Genomic DNA, 20,495 nt, shown 5'->3' with positions numbered 1-20,495 from the left:
CTCAGCGTTTGGTACCTCGTACACTCCTGGCTTGACTCGGCTCGTTCACCACTCTGGTTGCTCACGGTGTTGCCGTGGGCAACGGCCCCTTTTCCTTGCTTGTGTTCCTTTGTATGTTTGTCGTGTTTGTCGTGCACTTACTGAGCGCAGGGACCGCCGCCCAGTTGTACCCCGTCGCCTAGGGCGGGTCGTTGCAAGTAGGCAGGGACAGAGTGGCGGGTAGATTAGGGCTCACTTGTCCGTCTCCCTACCCCCTGCCATTACAATATAACAAATTATATTAAAAAGGTAATTAGAAAAAGCCCTCACTGGAGGGTCAAAATGTTTTTTGTTTTTTTTTATAAAAACAATCCAGGTCAAGGATGAAATTTCTTTTTGTAAGCTTATGCTGGATATTTTCGGATATTTTTGGACCCAATGAACAAGAATAACTCCACATAATATTAATTTTCTCTTCTAAATAGAAGATGGTATCCATATTTTGGACTTATGTACAGTGCATTCGGAAAGTCTTCAAACCCTTTGGCCCCATGCACACAACCGTATTTTTCATCAGTAATTACTGACAGGAATTACGGACCCATTCATTTCTATTGGCCACTGATGGATGTCCGTGATGAAAAAAATCATAGAACCTGTCCTATTCTGGTCAGTAATTACGGCAAGGAATCTTCCATAGAAGTCTATGGGAGCTTCCGTAAACACGGACGGCTACGGGTGGGCATCCATAAACTGTTTGTAATTACGGAAGCATTGCTAGGCAGCATGTTGATGACATCATTTGCAACCTCCCACTTTTTGTAAGGATCCGCATATACGGATGCAATATGATCCGTATTTACGGACAGTATTTCTGGATAGATGAAAATACTGTCGTGTGCATGGGGCCTTTCACTTTTTACATGTTTTGTTAGGTCGAGGACTTGTGCTAAAATAAAAAAAAAAATCACGTTTTTCACCATCATTCTGTACTCCATAACGACACAGTGAAAACAGAAATGTAGACATTTTTGCAAATTTATTAAAAGATGAAAAACTCGAATTTCGCATTGACACAAGTATTCAGACTCTTTGCTATGACACTTGAAATTTAGCTCTGGGGGCCAGAAAGAAGCCTCTGCTCAGTTAAAGACACATGAAAGCCCGCCTGGAGTTTGCTCAAAAGCACCTAAAGGACAAGATTCTGTGGTCTGATGAAACCAAGATTGAACTTTTTGGTCTCAATTCTAAGCGTCATGTCTGGAGGAAACGAGGCACCGCTCATCACCTGCCCAATACCATCCCTACAGTCACGCATGGTGGTGGCAGCATCATGCTGTGGGGGTGTTTTTCAGCGGCTGGGACAGGGAGACTTGTCGGGGTTGAGGGAAAGATAAATTGAAGCAAGTACAGAGATATTCTTAATGAAAACCTGATCCAGAGTGCTCTGGACCTCAGACTGGGCTGAAGGTTCGCCTTCCAGCAAGACAATGACCCTAAGCACTCACCCAAGACCACACAGGAGGGCTTAGGGACAACTCTGTGAATGTCCTTGAGTGGCCCAGCTAGAGCCCGGACTTGAACCCAATTGAACATCTCTGGAGAGACCTGAAAATGTCTGTCCACCGACGTCACCATCCAACCTGACAGAGCTGGAGAGCATCTGCAGAGAAGAATGGCAGAAAATCCCCAAATCCAGGTGTGCAAACCTTGTGGTATCATAGCCAAGAAGACTGAAGGCGGTTATCAAACCTTGAGGCATCATAGCCAAGAAGACTGGAGGCGGTTACCAAACCTTGTGGCATCATACCCAAGAAGACTGGAGGCGGTTACCAAACCTTGTGGCATCATAGCCAAGAAGACTGGAGGCTGTTATCAAACCTTGTGGCATCATAGCCAAGAAGACTGGAGGCTGTTATCAAACCTTGTGGCATCAGATCCAAGAAGACTGGAGGCGGTTACCAAACCTTGTGGCATCATAGCCAAGAAGACTGGAGGCTGTTATCAAACCTTGTGGCATCAGATCCAAGAAGACTGGAGGCGGTTACCAAACCTTGTGGCATCATAGCCAAGAAGACTGGAGGCTGTTATCAAACCTTGTGACATCAGATCCAAGAAGACTGGAGGCCGTTATCGCTGCAAAAGGTGCTTTAACCAAGTCCTGAATAAAGGGTCAGTGCAATATTTTAGTTTTTCCTTTTTAAAATTCTGTTTTCACTTTGTCATTATGGGGTATTGAGTGCAGAACGATGGAGAAAAACTTGAATATTTTTTTTATTTTAGCACTAGGCCTCAACATAACAAAACGCGAAAAAAGTGAAAGGGTCTGAAGACTTTCCGAATGCATTGTAAGTCATTAAAAGGGTTGTATGAGATTAGAAAACATGGCCGCCTTTTTCCAGCAATACCACTCTGGTCTATGGGATGTTTCTGGTATTGAAGTGAATAAGGTTGTACTGCAATACCAAGCCCAAGACTGGCGATATTTCTGAAAGAAGCCAGCAATGGTTTTCTAACCTCAAACAACTTTGACAGATTTCATACAGTGTGATCATGTGACAAGCAAGATGGTCAACCAGCTCTTCATAAAGTATATTAAGTACCAAACCCATACCACTGTGGCTGGTGAAGGTCGTGACCCCCTTATCAATCACCACAGCGATGATATGATAAAGGGTATTTTGGCCTTTTAGGTAGTCCTTGCCACTTCTGTGGAAAGGGGTTATGGCTTCGCTAAAGCAGCCCGACAAATTTATTATAACTTACGCCAGAAATCTGACGTATATTATAGTGGAAATCTATGCCAGCTCCCAGCTGGCGTAATTTCACACTGTGGGGGCGTAACAATGTAGAGGCCCATACCAAGTCCCATACCTTGCCCCTCCTTGCAGACTAACCCCCCCCCATTAAACAATAAAAAAAAATAATAATAAATGAAATAAGCCCCCCTCCCTAAAAAAATTACTCACCTCACTGCTCCTCTTACCCCTCCAGGTCCCCTCTAGCTCCCTCGGCATGCTGCGGCTCATACAACATACTGATGCCAGGTAGCGTTGGGACGTTGTATGGGACGCGGCACTGATGACGTTGCGCGCTGCATCGCATACAAGACCCTGGCGCTGCCCAGTGTCAGGACTTTGTATGAACCGCCGAACGCTGAGGGAGCCTGAGGGACAAGGGGAGCGGTGAGGCGAGTATGCTAATTTTTTATTTTATGTCCGATTTAATGTCTGGCACACGTCCACAGTCATTGCACCACAATTGTGTTGCCCTGTGGCGGTCATTGTGCCACATGGCCAGCAGGAAGATGCGACAGATTCATTAAGAAGCATGTGTGGTTTAGTAAATCTGTTGCATCTTACTTCCGCGGTGTGGATAGCTAAGACTGGCGTATGAAACGCCAGTATTTGCTAAATTAGTCTAAGGGGCAGATTTACTAAGGCAAAGTTTAAAAAAGGTGCAAATTAGTGGTGCAAGAGTAAAGCTTCTCATAAAAGGCGTAAAAAGAAATTTCACAGAGTAAGACTATTTAAAATGGACCAAATTTATTAAAAGTTGCGCACTTTAAGAAATTAGGAGCAATTCTTGCCAACTACCCTCTATATTTCATTGGTGCAAGATACCATTATTAATAAAACGTGGGACAAAACGTTAACTTTTTATTCCAGTATAAATCACTCGAACGCCCAAAATTCAACTACATAAACCTAACCTAAAAATACTCAATATTTTACCAAGCAGAACAGTCATTTTGAAACTCCGCACTGTATAAAGTAGTCACATCAATAAAAGCACAAGCTGAGATTGTGTTACTTGTGTGTTAATTTAATTGGCGAAATCCCATGCGGTAAGAGTTCTTTCAGGAACAGTTTCATGTTTAATTCATGAAAAATATCAGTATGAATTCGTTTAAAATATACAGCTAAACCTAAATTTAAATCCAAAAACAATATAGCAAAAATGAAAAATAAAAAATAATACAATAAAAAGTGAATGTAAAGTATTAGTGTGTATATACAGATATATATTCACACTTAAAAAAACTAAAAAAAAAAAAAAAGGTATAAAATGATATCGTTCTATCTCTGCGGTGCAATTCATCATCACAAAGTATCATAACAACACCTGCTACTTCTTCAGGAAACTCCGGAGAGACAATAAAAAGGAGCCTTAATGGAAGATTAAATCCAAAACTACCTGACGCCTCTTACACAAGCTGTGGGGATTATATGTCTCATGCATTTTTTATTGCAGAAAACAGCTTGAGAATGTCATTCTTTGTCACGTTATAGGGGTATTTTTTATTTTTACTGAAATCAGCTCTGTAAGAAAAGTAAAGTATTCAACAGGGAACACTTATAGTTAATTATGTGAAGTGTAAATATTAATTTAATCGCAATTATTAACATCTTGAAAAGAGTCTTAAAACGAAACGTCACCTTTGCAGCTTCTTTAAAGTGAATCTCCACCTTTTATCGTCATGTCGTTTTAAGGTCCAAAATACTGTGCCGATTAATTTCCTAATTTATCTTTAGAACGGTCAGGACCCAGTTTTTCAGAGCTCCAAATCTCCTGCATAGACCGATTTAAAACATAAAATCCTGTCCGCCTGCAGCCACCACTAGAGGGAGCTGCAAACTGCATAGTTTTGGACTGAAGTGTATAAGTAGTATGCAGTAAACTCCTAAGCTACCCCTAGTGGTGGCTGCAGGAAGACTAATTTAACGGTCTATGTAGGGGATTTGGCGCACTCTATAAAAATTAAAAATGGTCTCTTTGATCTAAAAATATTGCAGAATTTTGAACCTATACACACACATATATATATATATATAGTAGGCAAGAGTGGAAATTCACTTTAAGGCATGTATTAGAGAGACTGGCATATATAGCAATTACTATACTGTTATTATCTGTAGGTCTTACTTTCCTATCTCATACATACACTAGGACTAATTTCACACAAATATATTTTTTTGTAAAATAATTTTTAGCATTCAGATATATACAGCAATGAACAAGTATACAAACGGTATAGTACAAATATAATAATTATAGAAATTTAAATAGAAAATTATAAAAATAAATGGAGGGCCGACATCAGGGCCAAACCTCATTTTGTTCACTTGCTAGTGATGGGGATCATGGCAAGTTTTGTTAAGAGCACCCAAGAGTTACTTATTAAAGGGAACCTGTCAGCAGGTAGATGTTGCCCGCAGCCCTAACCACAAAAAAATAGCGACAGGTCCCCTGACTACACTGGGCTATGTTGTACTCTGAAGCGAAGCTGCGTTTCAGAAAAGGCAAGTTTTAAGAAGTGCTGAACTGGGGTGGGGGAATGTCTGCGCGGTGGCTCCCCTCCGCCCAGTTCAGCTTTAAAGGGGTCTCCCTACACATAGCTGGGTGGGGAGAAGCTGCTGAAAGGTTCCCTATAAAAGTCCCTGTCCTTCCATAGACACTTAGTACAGGAGTGTTTTATTCTTAAAAATTAATTGTTTTTAACTATATAGTGCAGCATAGGCTATTATTAAAGAATAACGTAGAGAGTCTTGTGTATGTCTCTTATATACCTGTTCTAGTGCTATTTGTGTGTTGTCTGCCATCTAGGTTCCTTCTTCCACTCTGATATGGTTCCCCTAATGCAGCCTACAATTCCCATGACGTTTCTGGCTTGGCAGAGGGAGCGAGTCATCACACTGCACTTGCTTGGCTATGAGTCCTATTGAAGTGCAGCAAGAGAGTAATCACTGACATAGAATTTCTGTCCTCACAATGCAGTCTCAGTGTATCCTATGTGATACAGCTTCAGCCTGTCTCCCCTGGATTCTGCTTGTGGTAGGTTTCTCCAGGTCAGTTTTTACACGAGGCAGGGGTGAGAAGCATTTTCTAGAAATACACTGGACTCTCTGCACACAGCACTCACAGATAGTATTGACAGTCTGTGTGACTCAAGGGAGTTTTAGGACTTATTCACATTGAGGTGTTTTTTTGCCGCGGTTTCTGGACATGGAAACCTCGTTGGAATCTGCGGCAAAAAAACGGCTGAAAACGCCTCCCATTGATTTCAATGGGAGGCGGAAGTATTTTTTTCCCACGAGCGGGCGTTTCAGACTCTGACCTCCCAGGCAGAGAAAACAGTTTTTGCGGCGTTTTTTGCCAGAGGCGCTCAATGGCCGCAGCTGAAAAACGCGACGAACGGGGTGCAGGCAGGTCAAAATCTGCAGATTTTTCTACAAAACTCAGTGTGAACAGGGCCTTATACAGTAACTCTGCAGCCAATAATTGCATGGACTCCTCTATTATATCACTGTATCACTATATTATATTACAGTACTGAAATTATCTCTTTAGCAGCACTATATGCATGGGGGGGACATACAGAAGAACAAGGAGGGTGGAGCAGGGGTCTCAGCTTCAGGAAAGTGGCTCACAAGAAGTCAGACACACAGAGGAGAGTGACCTCCTGTCTACACATGGGAGCGCGGTCTATTCTGGTGGTCAGACTGAGATCACATGACACAGCTGCCTATAATGAGAGGGTTCAAAATGTATAGATGCAACTGAGCTTGAGAGCAACAAATTACATTACTAGAACATTGCTGGTGAGTAAGCACGATATGTGCAAGAGAGAAATTGCCAGAGTGCTTCTTTGGAAAGGAGTGTCCACATGACAGCCCACATGCAATCTGGAAGCTAGAAACGTAAACTCCTCAGCTATTTTCTCCCATACTTTAGCCTCCATAGAAATGAATAGAAAAATCTATGTATTAAGGGAAAACGGAAATAAACCATAAAAAAAATATAAAAAAAATTATATGAAATTAAAACACATTTATTTATATATATATATATATATATATATATATATATATATATATATGCACACACATTTCTGAGGTGATTAGGGAAAATAAAATTATCAGCACTAAGACCCCAAAGGCTAGGGCAACAGTGTTATTTGGTCACCCGCAAGACAAGATAAAAACACGGCATGTCTCGGTTTTACCATGGCTTGGGGGGCCTTATGCAGTGAATAGAACCATATACCGTTATTCAGGGTTAAAGAAGAAATAATCTCTATACAACCAACACGTATTACAGGAATCAATGGAAACAAGGATGAAAACTACCTACTTATTTACAGGACGTTCCCAGAATTCTCCGGGACATTATATAAAGTGTCTCTCGGTACTGCAGTAAAATACATTTTGCAGCGTTTGGGAAACGTGTGTTCTGGGAGAGTGTAACATCTTTATCTGCATACCCCGAGGCTTCCTTCACTTTTATTCAGAAATAGTTTTCCCGAAGGAAGGGCTTTTATTTTCCTTTAGACGTTCTACATTTGCACAAGAAATCTTCCATGAGAACGCCACATTTGAACTCTGCGCAAACAGAAATGTGAGATTTGGATTAACCCAATGTCATGGCCATGGGCCGTTAGGCTCACTCACCTCCTGACGGCCGCAGACATGGGTCTTTGAGCGCTGGACCCAGTCTCCTCAGGAGACGCCAGCGCTCACCTCGGCCGGGTCTCGTAGGGTGCGCGCGCACTCTTGTGCCCGCTCTTAAAGGGGCAGCGCGCGCACTGGAGCTTAATGTAAAATTAGCCCATGAGTACCCTGGACTATAAGAAGGGCCCAGCCCCTTCCTCCCATGACGGAACGTTGTTGTCGTACCCAAAGTTTGTCTATGCAAACGGTCTCCTAGTGTTTTCCAGTTCCCAGTGTTCCCCGTACCTGTATCCTGTATCCCGTGCTGTAGTCGCGTTGTGCTGTATTCTTCACCTGTCCTGCTACACCACGCCGGACGTCTGCCTGCTGCCTAGTCCCAGCCGAGCCTGCCCTGCTACTGTCCGAGCTGCCACCAGGTACACTATACGAACTATAGACTGTGACCTGCGCCCTGTTGGCCAGCTGCCATACTGTCAAGGCGGTACGGCCCAGTAGTCCATGAACCCAAGGTGACACCCAATAGGAACAAACTTGCTTGACTGAACCAGTAGACCGTTCACATCGGGTTTAATCTGTGAAATCTGGCATAAAGTGTTATTGGTAGTCCGGCTGGATTTTACAAAGGTACCAAATCACAGTCGAGTGCACTTTGCTGCAAATAGTGAGAAAAATCAGAGTGCAAACGGCACTCTTCTATTATTGGCCAGCCAGTCACAGCAGGGTTAACATGTCTGCTGTGACTGGCTGAGCAGCAGAAAGAATATGGGGCAGATTTACTAATGTGTCTGCGCATAGGAGATGTCAAAAAAATGTGCCGCAATTTGGCACATTCAATTTTAGAACAATTGTTTGCGCCTCTCTAGACACTTTAAAAAAAGTTCCAAAAAAAAGGTGTGAGGCTTTGTGGAAAAACTGGCATATCTTAAAAATGAGCCAAATTGCATCAAAAGCCGCCACAGATCTTCCACAAAATTCTGTTTCAAATTATACGCTGTGCACATGGCCGCAAATAATCAGATACAAAATCTGATGCCGATTTTGATGCGGATCTGGATGCAGAGGACAAAGACTTTATTCAGATTTGACGCTTTTCAAAAGTATGTCACATGTGAATCCAGTGCTATTATCCTCCTATAAATCCCCCAAATATAAGGGCCTAAAATAGAAGTGCCTTTAATTAAGTCTTCTTTTAACTGCTTTAAATTTCCCCCCCAAAAAATTACTAGAACCAAAAGAACAAAATTAGAACGTGAAGCAAAAATCAAAACCAAGCAGTAAATAAGAACCCAAACATGACGGGATTTGCCCATCTCTAACAGGAATGCGGACCTTGTTGCCCATCGCAACCAATCACTGTACAGATTTCCTTCTTGGGCAACTAGACTGTTTTGATTAACGGGTTCTCCACTTTGGATAATTTCTACTTGTTAGAAGTCGATCACAAAGTGTCCCACTTGGGACCCCCAGCGATCATCTGTAATAAGTGTTTCATTTCCCTGCAGTGCCACCACAGGGGAAATTAGGCATTACACTTAACATTCATATCAATGGCTGTCCATGTATAGAGTGGTAGGCACGCTGTGTGCCACTGTATGGTGCTTCTATGAGTGGGGGTTCCTGAGATTTTTTGAGATGTACATCCATATCAAAATGGCGACACGGGGAGGTACAGTATGTGCTGACAGCAGGTTATGGGTGCCGTTTGATGAATCCATATAGGACAGATCCGTAATACGGGTATGTGCATGATTTAAGTCGGGTTACTAAGGGAAATTCAGGTAAATTTTATGGATAAATAATGGCAGCCCTGTCACCAGATATACAACATATGGCAATCACAAGAGATACATAAAGACATTTTAATCTTTGCAGGCAGTAAATGATTCCTATGTGGACTGACAGGCGCCACGTGTCATAACAACAATAGACAGTTATCAGATAAGGGCAGTAACCGCTTGCCTGGCACCACAGCTTCAATTTTCTAATATCATGATTTCTTTCTGCATGAAATGAGGACAATGTCATAATGGCACGTCACATGTCAGACTAGGAATATTTTATTTTTTTCTGCTGGAATAATTGTCAAAACTCATCTGTCTTGATGTTTAAAAAAAAAAAAAAAAAAAGACACCAGTGTTATAAATGGCACAAGGTAGGTGGGTTGCGGTGCCTTGTTGTAGATTTTGCTTTGGGGCCCAGGAGCTTCAAGTTACTCCACTAGCATTTTAATAAGGTAAACAGTTTGTGTGTGGTATTGCATTTCAGCCCCATTCATTTTAATAGCCCTGAGCTGCAATACCAGACACCACCCATGTTTAGGTGTGGCGCTGTTTCCATCAGAGAACAGTCATGTTTTTCTTATTCTGTACAACCCCTTTAAAAGTCGATCTGTCACCTCTCCGGACTCATCTGTTTTAGTAAATGTAGTCCCCATGAAATAACCATTCTGGAATATGTTTTCTTAGAACTCTTCACTGTGCTGTTCCTCTGTTATTCCGCCTAGAAATCTATGACTAAATTAACAACTGGGTGTTTCCAGTTAGGGGTGTGTCCCTACACAGTCTGACATATCCAATCAGTGCTGAGTGTGTAGGGACATGCCCTTGTTAACAAGAGGAGTGGTATCACCCAGTCGTCAATTTATTCATGATTTTCCAGGAGGAATAACAAAGGAACAGCACAGTGGAAAGTTCTAAGAAAATATGTTCCAGAATGGTTATTTGATGTGGGAGTACCTGTCCAGCAGGATGGAGGCGACATTCAGATCTATGAATGTGTCTTCGGAGGATCATGAGTACATGGCACTGCCACGGCATTGTGGACTATTATCATGTGTGCTTTGATCTCCATCGATGACAAGTCATTTCAATGTGAAAATTGCACAATTAAATCATGGATTTTCTCATCTTACAGTTTCCTCAAATGATCTAGATTTTACAATGTATGAAAATTGTCCTGAAATTGCACAATTTTCCCGAATAGCACTGAATACATTCCAATTTCCTGTAGGATATTACACCACCCGCTGTGCTCTGGCCTCAGGTCCCCAGTGAATGCTTCCGCATATAAAATACAAGAGGTGCCTGTACCTCCTCAAAATGTGATCATTCAGCCTTGGAAAAGTGGACTTGTAATCGATCATTGCGACAAACACTGTGGACGCCATTCGCAGAATACACGATGCTGTAAATATAGTATTCGGCTGGCAGAGCCTGGGAGACAACAATGGGAAGCTGATTTTCCCTGGTTAAGTAATTCCTTCTGCTTTGTAAAGGAAGCAAATAGTAACATTACACAGAGAACTTCCCTTAATCCGACATCTGATAATCTGCCATTTAATTTCTGGATTAAATCCAGAAATTTAGTCTAAAATGGGAAAACCCCTTTAAAAGAAATACAATTCCTTAATAGGGAGAGCGGCTGGTGGGGCGTGTGCATTGTGTGGTAGCTGGCGGCGGAGGGGGATGCAACGAGCCACTTTAGCTTGGTCCAAGGCAGTGAACTAAATCTTTGACCTGGTTAAATGAATGGCTACTACATAAAAGATTGTGTGCTGTACTGTACGTAAATCAGGCGGTCCTTGCATTACTCCCAACATTTGAATTCAAAATAGCGGGGCGTTTTAAGCTCCACCCCACTTTTTATGCAAATTTGTATGAAACCTGCCTCTTGAGGTCCAGCTTGCGGGTCAGTTTTGCAAAAAACAGGACTGTTGGCAAGTATGCTCTTGTCTTGGCATATTGACCAGCTGCTTAAAGGGGTTGTCCCAAGATTGAACGTTATCTCCTAACCACAGGATAAGTGATATTATGCTGATCGGTGGGAGTTCGACCACTGGGACCCCCACGATCACAGGGATCCTGTTCCACTGAGTGAATGTAGAATGCACACTGCCACTCCATTCACGGTTTGTGGGACTGCCGAAGACAGCCAAATATAGTGCTCGGCTATCTCAGGCAGTGTTATAGAGAATGATTAAACCAGCAGGGCGCATGCCCGATATGCCGCTCCACACATTCGGAGGAGCGGGATCCGCATTCTCGTTATCGTGGAGGTCGCACCCCCACCGATCAGCATGCTATCACTTAACCTGTGATTAGGAGATAAAGGGCTTGTTCCAAGATTAAAAGTTAATGCTTCTAACTAGAAGGTGCCCCAATGTAAATGTCTCTCTCTCTCTTGCGCGCTTTGTAAAAGGAATTTATCATCAAAAAAACACACACAACCAAAATAAAAATGTTCAAGAAAAAACTTAATGTAACTATTCGCCTGAAATACTCCTGTTATACTCGCCACTCGAGCAGTCGCAATAGGCTGACTCTTCCTGTATTCTTTAGCTTAGTTGTCAGCTTTGCTGTATAGACTGGGTCAGAGTCAGTAGTGACACCATACACACAGACCAAGCCAGTGGCGGACACAGACTGCAAAAGGCCCCTGTGCAGATAATGTGCCAGGGCCCCCCCCCCCCCACCCCCCCCCACCCCGCAAACTTCTCATGGCCGACGGTCCGCTTTCAGCTGCATCGCTGGGTCTCCTAAGTGACCCAACAATGCAGCACTAGCAGCCGGGGCGTCACTAAGGCTGGGTTCACACACACACTATTTACGGACGTAATTTGGGCGTTTTAGCATTGAATTACATCCGAAAATGCGGCTCAAAAGCGTCGGAAAACATCTGCCCATTCATTTGAATGGGTCTTACGATGTTCTGTGCCGATGGTCATTTTTTTTTACGCGCCGCTGTCGAAAGGCGGCGCGTAAAAAACTGCCTGTCACTTCTTCAGATGTAAATGGAGCCGTTTTCCATGGACTCCATGGAAAACCAGCTTCAATTACTTCCGTAGTGGACGCAGCAAAAGACGCCTACACATGCCATTACGGCTGAAATTACGGTGCTGTTTTCTCCTGAAAACAGCACAGTAATTTCAGCCGTAACAGACGCTGCCGTGTGAACATACCCTCAGGGCTTAAAATGTCCGGGAAATAGCCCCAATACATATGTGTCCGCCCCAAAAAAAAGTGTGTGTATAGGAGACAGCATAGCATATCTATAGCACTACGACCCTATAAACTATGGATAGGATTAGATACAGTGGCTGAGCAGACAGTATCACACATGATAGGATTAGATACAGTGGCTCAGAAGGCAGTATCACACATGATAGGATTAGATACACAGCTCAGCAGACAGTATCACACATGATAGGATTAGATACAGTGGCCCAGCAGACAGTATCACACATGATAGGATTAGATACAGTGGCTCAGCAGACAGTACCACACATGATAGGATTAGATACAGTGGCTCAGCAGACAGTACCACACATGATAGGATTAGATACAGTGGCTCAGCAGACAGTATCACACATGATAGGATTAGATACAGTGGCTCAGCAGACAGTACCACACATTATAGGATTAGATACAGTGGCTCAGCAGACAGTATCACACATGATAGGATTAGATACAGTGGCTCAGCAGACAGTATCACACATGATCGGATTAGATATAGGGCCCAGCACAGTATCATACATGATTGGATTAGATACACAGCTCAGCAGACTGTATCACACATGATAGGATTAGATACAGGGCCCAGCTCGCTGACATTGCGGCTCCAGCGCTGGACCCAGGAAAGGTAAGAATAATAATTTTGCTTCTTTATGTGTTACTGATTATTTTTGTGTGTTTGTGTTTTTTTTACAGGTTCGGTTGTTGGACTTCGGATACGAGGACTTCAATGACGGCGTTTTTTTTATTCTCAATAAAATGGTTAATGAGGGTTGTGTTTTTATTTCAATAAAAAAAATTTCTATGTGCTTGTATCTTTTTAAACTTTATTATCACCGCCTTAGTAATGGCCGCTGGCTGATTGACAACCTCCATTACTAAGGCGAGGCTTAATGTTAGCCGGTGCAGAGTCTACACTAACCCCCATTATTACCCCGGTACCCACCGCCACCAGGGGTACTGGGAAGAGCCGGGTACAAACCAGTACCCGACCAGCTGTAGTGACGGGCAGGCACCGGGGTGGCCGCAGGCTGGTAGTATTAGGCTGGGGAAGGCCAAAAACAGTGGCCCTTCCCACCCTTGTAATGCTGCCTGCTGCTGCTGTGTTGTATCTGGCTGGTTATGAAAATTGGGGGGGACCCGACATCGTTCTTTCCAATTATTTTTTAAATGACGTGGCGTCCCCCCCATTTTCATAACCAGCCAGATACAATAAAGCAGCAGCAGCCTAGCATCACCAGGGTAGGAAGGGCCACTGTATCTGGCCTTTCCCCTCCTGATAATACCAGCCTGCGGCCACCCCAGTGGCCGACCATCACTACAGATGGTCAGGTACTGGATCGTACCCGGCTCTTCCCAGCACCCCTGGTGGCGGTGGGTACCGGGGTAATAAAGGGGGTTAGTGTTAGCCTCTGCACCGGCTAACACTAAGCCCCGCCTTAGTAATGGATGCTGTCAATCAGCCGGCGGCCATTACTAAGGCGGTAGTAATATAGTTTAAAAAAAACCACAAAGACATAGAAAAAATATTTTATTGAAATAAAAAAAAAAAACACAACCCTCATTAACCATTTTATTAATAAAAAAAAAAGCTGTCATCGAAGTAGTCCTGGAATCCGCCGTAGTCCAACGACCGAACCTGTAAGAAAACACACAAAAAATGATTAGTAACACATGTGTTAGGGTATGTGCACACACACTAATTACGTCCGGAATTGACGGACGTATTTCGGCCGCAAGTACCGGACCGAACACACTGCAGGGAGCCGGGCTCCTAGCATCATAGTTATGTACGACGCTAGGAGTCCCTGCCTCGCTGCCGGACAACTGTCCGGTACTGAAAACATGATTACAGTACAGGACAGTTGTCCCACAGCGAGGCAGGGACTCCTAGCGTCGTACATAAGTACGACGCTAGGAGCCCGGCTCCCTGCAGTGTGTTCGGTCCGGTACTTGCGGCCGAAATACATCCGTCACTTACGGACGTAATTAGTGTCTGTGCACATACCCTAAGGCTTAGATACAGGGCCCATGTGTGATACTGTCTGTGGGACCCTGTATCTAAGCCTACCACAAGGTAGGCTTAGATACAGGGTCCAGCAGACAGTAATCTTATACAGTATAAGATTACTGTGTGCTGGGGCCCTGTATCTAAACCTACAGTGTGGTAGGCTTAGATACAGGGCCCAGCAGACAGGATCACGCATGGGCCATGTATCTAAGCCTACCATGTGATTGGCTTAGATACAGGGCCCAGCAGACAGCATCACACAATCTGTGATCCTGTCTCATGGGCCCCCTAAGCCTGCTACATCGTAGGCTTAGGGGTTGTGCAGTCCCTAAACATTGATGGCCTATCCTCAGGATAGGCCATCAATAGCTGATGTGTCGCCCGGGACCCGCAAATCAGCTGTTTTGAAGGGGCCGCAGCACTCGTACGAGAGCTGCTTCCCCTTCATTTCACTACTCGCCCACACTGTGAATCGCCGAAACCGATTCACAGTGTGACCGGAATGAAGTGACAGGAATGAAGGGGAGCAGCTCTCGTACGAGTGCTGCGGCCCCTTCAAAACAGCTGATTGGCGGGTCCCAGGAGTCGGACCCCGCCAGTCAGGGCTATCTTACCTTCCTCTTCGGCCGCGGCGGGAGTTCTGTAGTCTCGATGCTGTGCGCGGCGGCATAGCGCTGTGACGTCATGCGCTGCGCACAGCGCCTGACGTCAGGACCTCCGCTGCGATCCGGAACCAGGAAGGTAAGTAAAGTATGTTACTATAGTAACAGGGGCCCGCGGCCCGAGTTACTATAGTAACTTTTTATTGATGTGGTGCGGGGGGCCGTGGGCCCCCCTGGCTTCGGGGCCCGGTCGCAATTGCGACCGCTGCGACCCCTATAGCTACGCCAGTGGTCCACGGGCCTCTGTCTCAGTCCTCAGCATCGCGCAGCTGAGAACTGAGTCGGCCAGCAGAGGAACGGGCCCCCTTCCCACGCGGGGCCCTTGTGCAGCTGCACCGGCTGCACATGCGGTATGTCCGCCCCTGGACCAAGCTCTGTATGCAGCTCACCTGCCACTGTCTGGGAGAGGGGATGTACACCACTTCCTTGAGACACTAATAATCTATGATTTTTTTCTGTCATTTGACTTCCATTCATTTCAGTTGCCATAAATCCCCCACACACCCTGCTGTATTGTCTATACAAAAAATACAGAACATAAGTGTGTCTCCGCAATATGGCCGCTCGCTGGAAAGCTTTTGAAAACAAATTTACAGCTTCAACATTCAAAAAAAAAAAAAAAAAAAAAGAAGCACACACAACTTTTTTTCTACGTAATGACAATACATGTGACATTCCCTTTAAAGCTGCTGCATATTAGAGTTTCCCTTTATATCTTAAAGAGATCCCGGACTCATTTTAAAACTTTTCATTTTTATATCTCCCTAGGGTGTTCATATAACCAGCAGGAGGACTGCTCCATAGAAATAAATTGGGCTGCAGATTCATTCCACTTTACGGCATTTTTGGTGATAAACTGGGAAAAGCGATGATCGTTCGTGTACATATTAAATTAACAAGTGGGTTAAAAAAAGCTCCGGAGGTTTTCTTTGTGCTGATTTTGACGCGAAAACCACGCAAAAAAACGGACATAATCACACACACACCACCGCCCCCCCCCGGATGGTGGCGAGTAAAAAAAACAAAAAAAAAAAGCAGCATGTCCTTTCATGCCACAGTTTACACCTCCGACCTCCAATTGAAATCAATGGGAGGCAGAAAAAAACAACTCGTGGCTTTTTTTTTTTTTCTCGCTGCATTTTTATGCCTGCGGTCCTTGCATTAGCTCCAATTACCGCAGAAAAATATGTGCAGACAGTTCAAAATCTGCCCCAAAATTCCTGAAGAAATTCTGAGGCAGATTTTTTTCTGCCTGCCAAAAAACGTAGTGTTAACAGGGTCTAAAAATATTGTTGGATAAATTGATCATAATAGTTATTTCACATATAAATGTCCAAAGAGCAAAGAGGCAGCTTGTAAATCCTACTCGCCGGAGGATGATGTGTATATGGAGATCACGGCACGCGGTCATCAGCAGAGTGTGTGTATCAGCCAGCAGCATTACAAAGCATTATTTGCACAGACATTAAACTCAGGACTGGATTATGGGGTGGGCACATGGAACACCACCAACTTGAAAACCTAGGAGGCCTCCAACACCCACCCAACATGATCGACATTCGCTGATCCTGTCCAGTTGAGAAGAAATGGAGAGGTGGCCATGTCCTGGTTCAAGAGATGGGCTAAAGGCCCGACCCATATTTTTTGCCCTATTTTATAACATAAAAAACAAAAATTTATGTATGTCTGTGAAAATGATGTTTTTAGGCTGTGCTTACATCTTCATTGTGGCCTCCGTTTATAACGAAAGCTACAAGTCTTTGCCGGATCCAAACAGCACCTGCCGGACCAAAAGACTTATAATGGAGACGGTTGGGGGTCCGTTGAGTTTTTTTTCTTCAATTTGATGGCAAGGGCTGCATGTTGCACTATTCTTGCTGTCAAAACTAATGAAACCCCGAAACGGCAGTGTGAGGCCGGGTTCCCATGGGACAGATACGCTGCATAAAAATCACGCAGCGTATCCGACCTAAAACCCGCAGGACATTCCGGCGGAAAAATCCCACCACATTGTGGTGCGATTTTCCGGACGGAATTTCGGCTGTGGAAGAAAGCCGTTCATACTTAGCCCCCTCCATCATCTGAAGTTCACTCCGGCCTCCCAGGAGGACGTTGCAGGCCATGTTACGCTGCAGCCTGTGATTGGCTGCAGTGGTCACTTGGGATGCAACGTCATTGCAGGAGGCCAGACTACAGGAAGATGGAAGGCAAGTATGAATTTATAGGTTTCCGGCATTGTGATTTTTGCACCGTAAACACTGCGATTACACTGCAAAATTCGCAACGCTTGTCTTTCTGTTGCGGGTTTTACATCCCTATTGAATTTGAAGGAGAAAACCCGCAACGGAAAATTAACAAAAACGCTGCATAAATTTACACGCTGCGGAATTAAATTCCACACCGCAGGTCATGTTATTAACGTTTACTTTTTTTTCTCGCAGTGTGGGCATGAGATTTCATAAATCTCGCCCACTTTGCTGCTACTGTAATTGCTGCGGAATTTCCACACACAACTCCGTTGAGGAAATTCTTACGCCACGTGGGAACAAGACTGGAATCTTATGTAGATAATGGATGTGTGCAGTGATCTTCCGACACAGGACTATGGCATAGCAGGAACTTTCAATGCATGCATTTAGTCATTGGAATTCAGATCAGTCCAAATTCATAGATTTTTAAATCCCTGAAAGTACTTTTAATTTTTTTTTTTTTAAAAGGAAATGACTCTTGTATATAATTTTCGTTTCATTAATTAGATGTAAGTCTGTAAAAAGAAATACATATGTGTTTTTGTTTTTTTTCATGTTATAGCGATTTACTTTTGAATCTGGAGTACTTTTCTGGGGTGGCCATATTGTAGACACACACTTTCTTCCATTAGTGTTTGTGCAGTCATTGCAGCAGGGTGCGTGTGCTTTATGGAAGCTGAAATGAATGGGGGTCAATTAACAGAGAGATGTCAGATTATTACAGTCTCCAGGAAGTCACGGAGTACTGCCCCTCCCCCCACAGACCAGGGAATTACAGGGGAGCGGAGTCTTATCCGTTTGTATAGTGTATATTGTTACTATCCTGTCTTATTTAGGACTATGGCAGGACAATAGAAACACACACTTTTCTGACTCTGTCCCAGTCTACACAGAAAAGCTGACAAGATAGCTGCTGAGAGCAGGAAGTGTAAGCTTGTTGTGAATGCTCTAGTGGCCAGTATGAAAACTGCAATGTTAGTTTTTTTGTTTTTTTTATATGGCTAGTCCCATAATGAAAAAATAAAATAAATTACCTTATATTTCTATCTCTCTCTCATATATATATATATATATATATATATATATATATATATATTATATATATATATATATATATATACACACATACATACACACACTACCGTTCAAAAGTTTAGGGTCACTTAGAAATGTCCTTATTTTTGAAAGAAAAGCACAGTTTTTTTCAATGAAGATAACAATAAATTAATCAGAAATACACTCTATACATTGTTAATGTGCTAAATGACTATTTTAGCTGCAAACGTCTGTTTTTTAATGCAATATCTACATAGGTGTATAGAGGCCCATTTCCAGCAACCATCACTCCAGTGTTCTAATGGTACATTGTGTTTGCTAACTGTGTTAGAAGGCTAATGGATGATTAGAAAACACTTGAAAACCCTTGCGCAATTATGTTAGAACCGCTGTAAACAGTTTTGCTGTTTAGAGGAGCTATAAAACTGACCTTCCTTTGAGCTAGTTGAGAATCTGGAGCATTACACTTGTGGGTTCGATTAAACTCTCAAAATGGCTAGAAAAAAAGAGCTTTCATGTGAAACTCGACAGTCTATTCCTATTCTTAGAAATGAAGGCTATTCCATGCGAGAAATTGCCAAGAAACTGAGGATTTCCTACAACGGTGTGTACTACTCCCTTCAGAGGACAGCACAAACAGGCTCTAACCAGAGTAGAAAGAGAAGTGGGAGGCCCCGCTGCACAACTGAGCAACAAGACAAGTACATTAGAGTCTCTAGTTTGAGAAATAGATGCCTCACAGGTCCTCAATTGGCAGCTTCATTAAATAGTACCCGCAAAACGCCAGTGTCAACGTCTACAGTGAAGAGGCGACTCGGAGATGCTGGCCTTCAGGGCAGAGTGGCAAAGAAAAAGCCATATCTGAGACTGGCTAATAAAAGGAAAAGATTAATATGGGCAAAAGCACACAGACATTGGACAGAGGAAGATTGGAAAAAAGTGTTATGGACAGACGAATCGAAGTTTGAGGTGTTTGGATCACACAGAAGAAAATTTGTGAGACGCAGAACAACGGAAAAGATGCTGGAAGAGTGCCTGACGCCATCTGTCAAGCATGGTGGAGGTAATGTGATGGTCTGGGGTTGCTTTGGTGCCGGTAAAGTGGGAGATTTGTACAAGGTAAAAGGGATTTTGAATAAGGAAGGGTATCACTCCATTTTGCAACACCATGCCATACCCTGTGGACAGCGCTTGATTGGAGCCAATTTCATCCTACAACAGGACAATGACCCAAAGCACACCTCCAAATTATGCAAGAACTATTTAGGGAAGAAGCCGGCAGCTGGTATTCTATCTGTAAAGGAGTGGCCAGCGCAGTCACCAGATCTCAACCCCATAGAGCTGTTGTGGGAGCAGCTTGACCGTATGGTACGCAAGAAGTGCCCATCAAGCCAATCCAACTTGTGGGAGGGCCTTCTGGAAGCATGGGGTGAAATTTCTCCCGATTACCTCAGCAAATTAACAGCTAGAATGCCAAAGGTCTGCAATGCTGTAATTGCTGCAAATGGAGCATTCTTTGACAAAAGCAAAAAGTTTGAAGGAGAAAATTATTATTTCAAATAAAAATCATTATTTCTAACCTTGTCAATGTCTTGACTATATTTTCTAGTTATTTTGCAACTCATTTGATAAATATAAGTGTGTGTTTTCATGGAAAACACAAAATTGTCTGGGTGACCCCAAACTTTTGAATGGTAGTGTAGATCTTATAGATATTCTGGGAGTACACACATATACTTACACACACTGATTTAAATATCTTGCGTAATTGTTTAGCCCTGTTATTTCAGTTGTATTTGCATTTATACTGTGTTACTTTAGTGCAAAATAAAAATAAATCACATAAAATCATTATGTACAAATACATACTCATTTATGGGAATGCTAAATATGCAGCACATAAAATATCAGGGTCCCACACCAAACTTAAAATAAAATAATACAGTTGAGCGCTAGGGAGAAGAACAAAAAAAATCCCCAAAATTGTAGTCAAGATATATATATCACTATGGTCATATGACCAGAATAATTCATACTTGTTAATATATAGAAAAGTATCGGTGTGTGTTACCTATGGA

At 43.2% G+C, this 20,495-nt stretch overlaps 1 protein-coding gene across 3 annotated transcripts in view; it reads right to left on the bottom strand.

Moving 5' to 3' along the window:
- Positions 1-20,495, bottom strand: part of CDK14 (cyclin dependent kinase 14) — a 399,726-nt gene that overhangs the window by 290,724 nt on the left and 88,507 nt on the right. The gene's annotated exons all lie outside the window — the stretch shown is intronic.

This window comes from Rhinoderma darwinii, chromosome 5 (assembly GCF_050947455.1).
Source record: "Rhinoderma darwinii isolate aRhiDar2 chromosome 5, aRhiDar2.hap1, whole genome shotgun sequence".
NCBI classification, from domain to species: Eukaryota; Metazoa; Chordata; class Amphibia; order Anura; family Rhinodermatidae; genus Rhinoderma; species Rhinoderma darwinii.
This window is presented reverse-complemented; position numbering and strand designations above follow the sequence as displayed.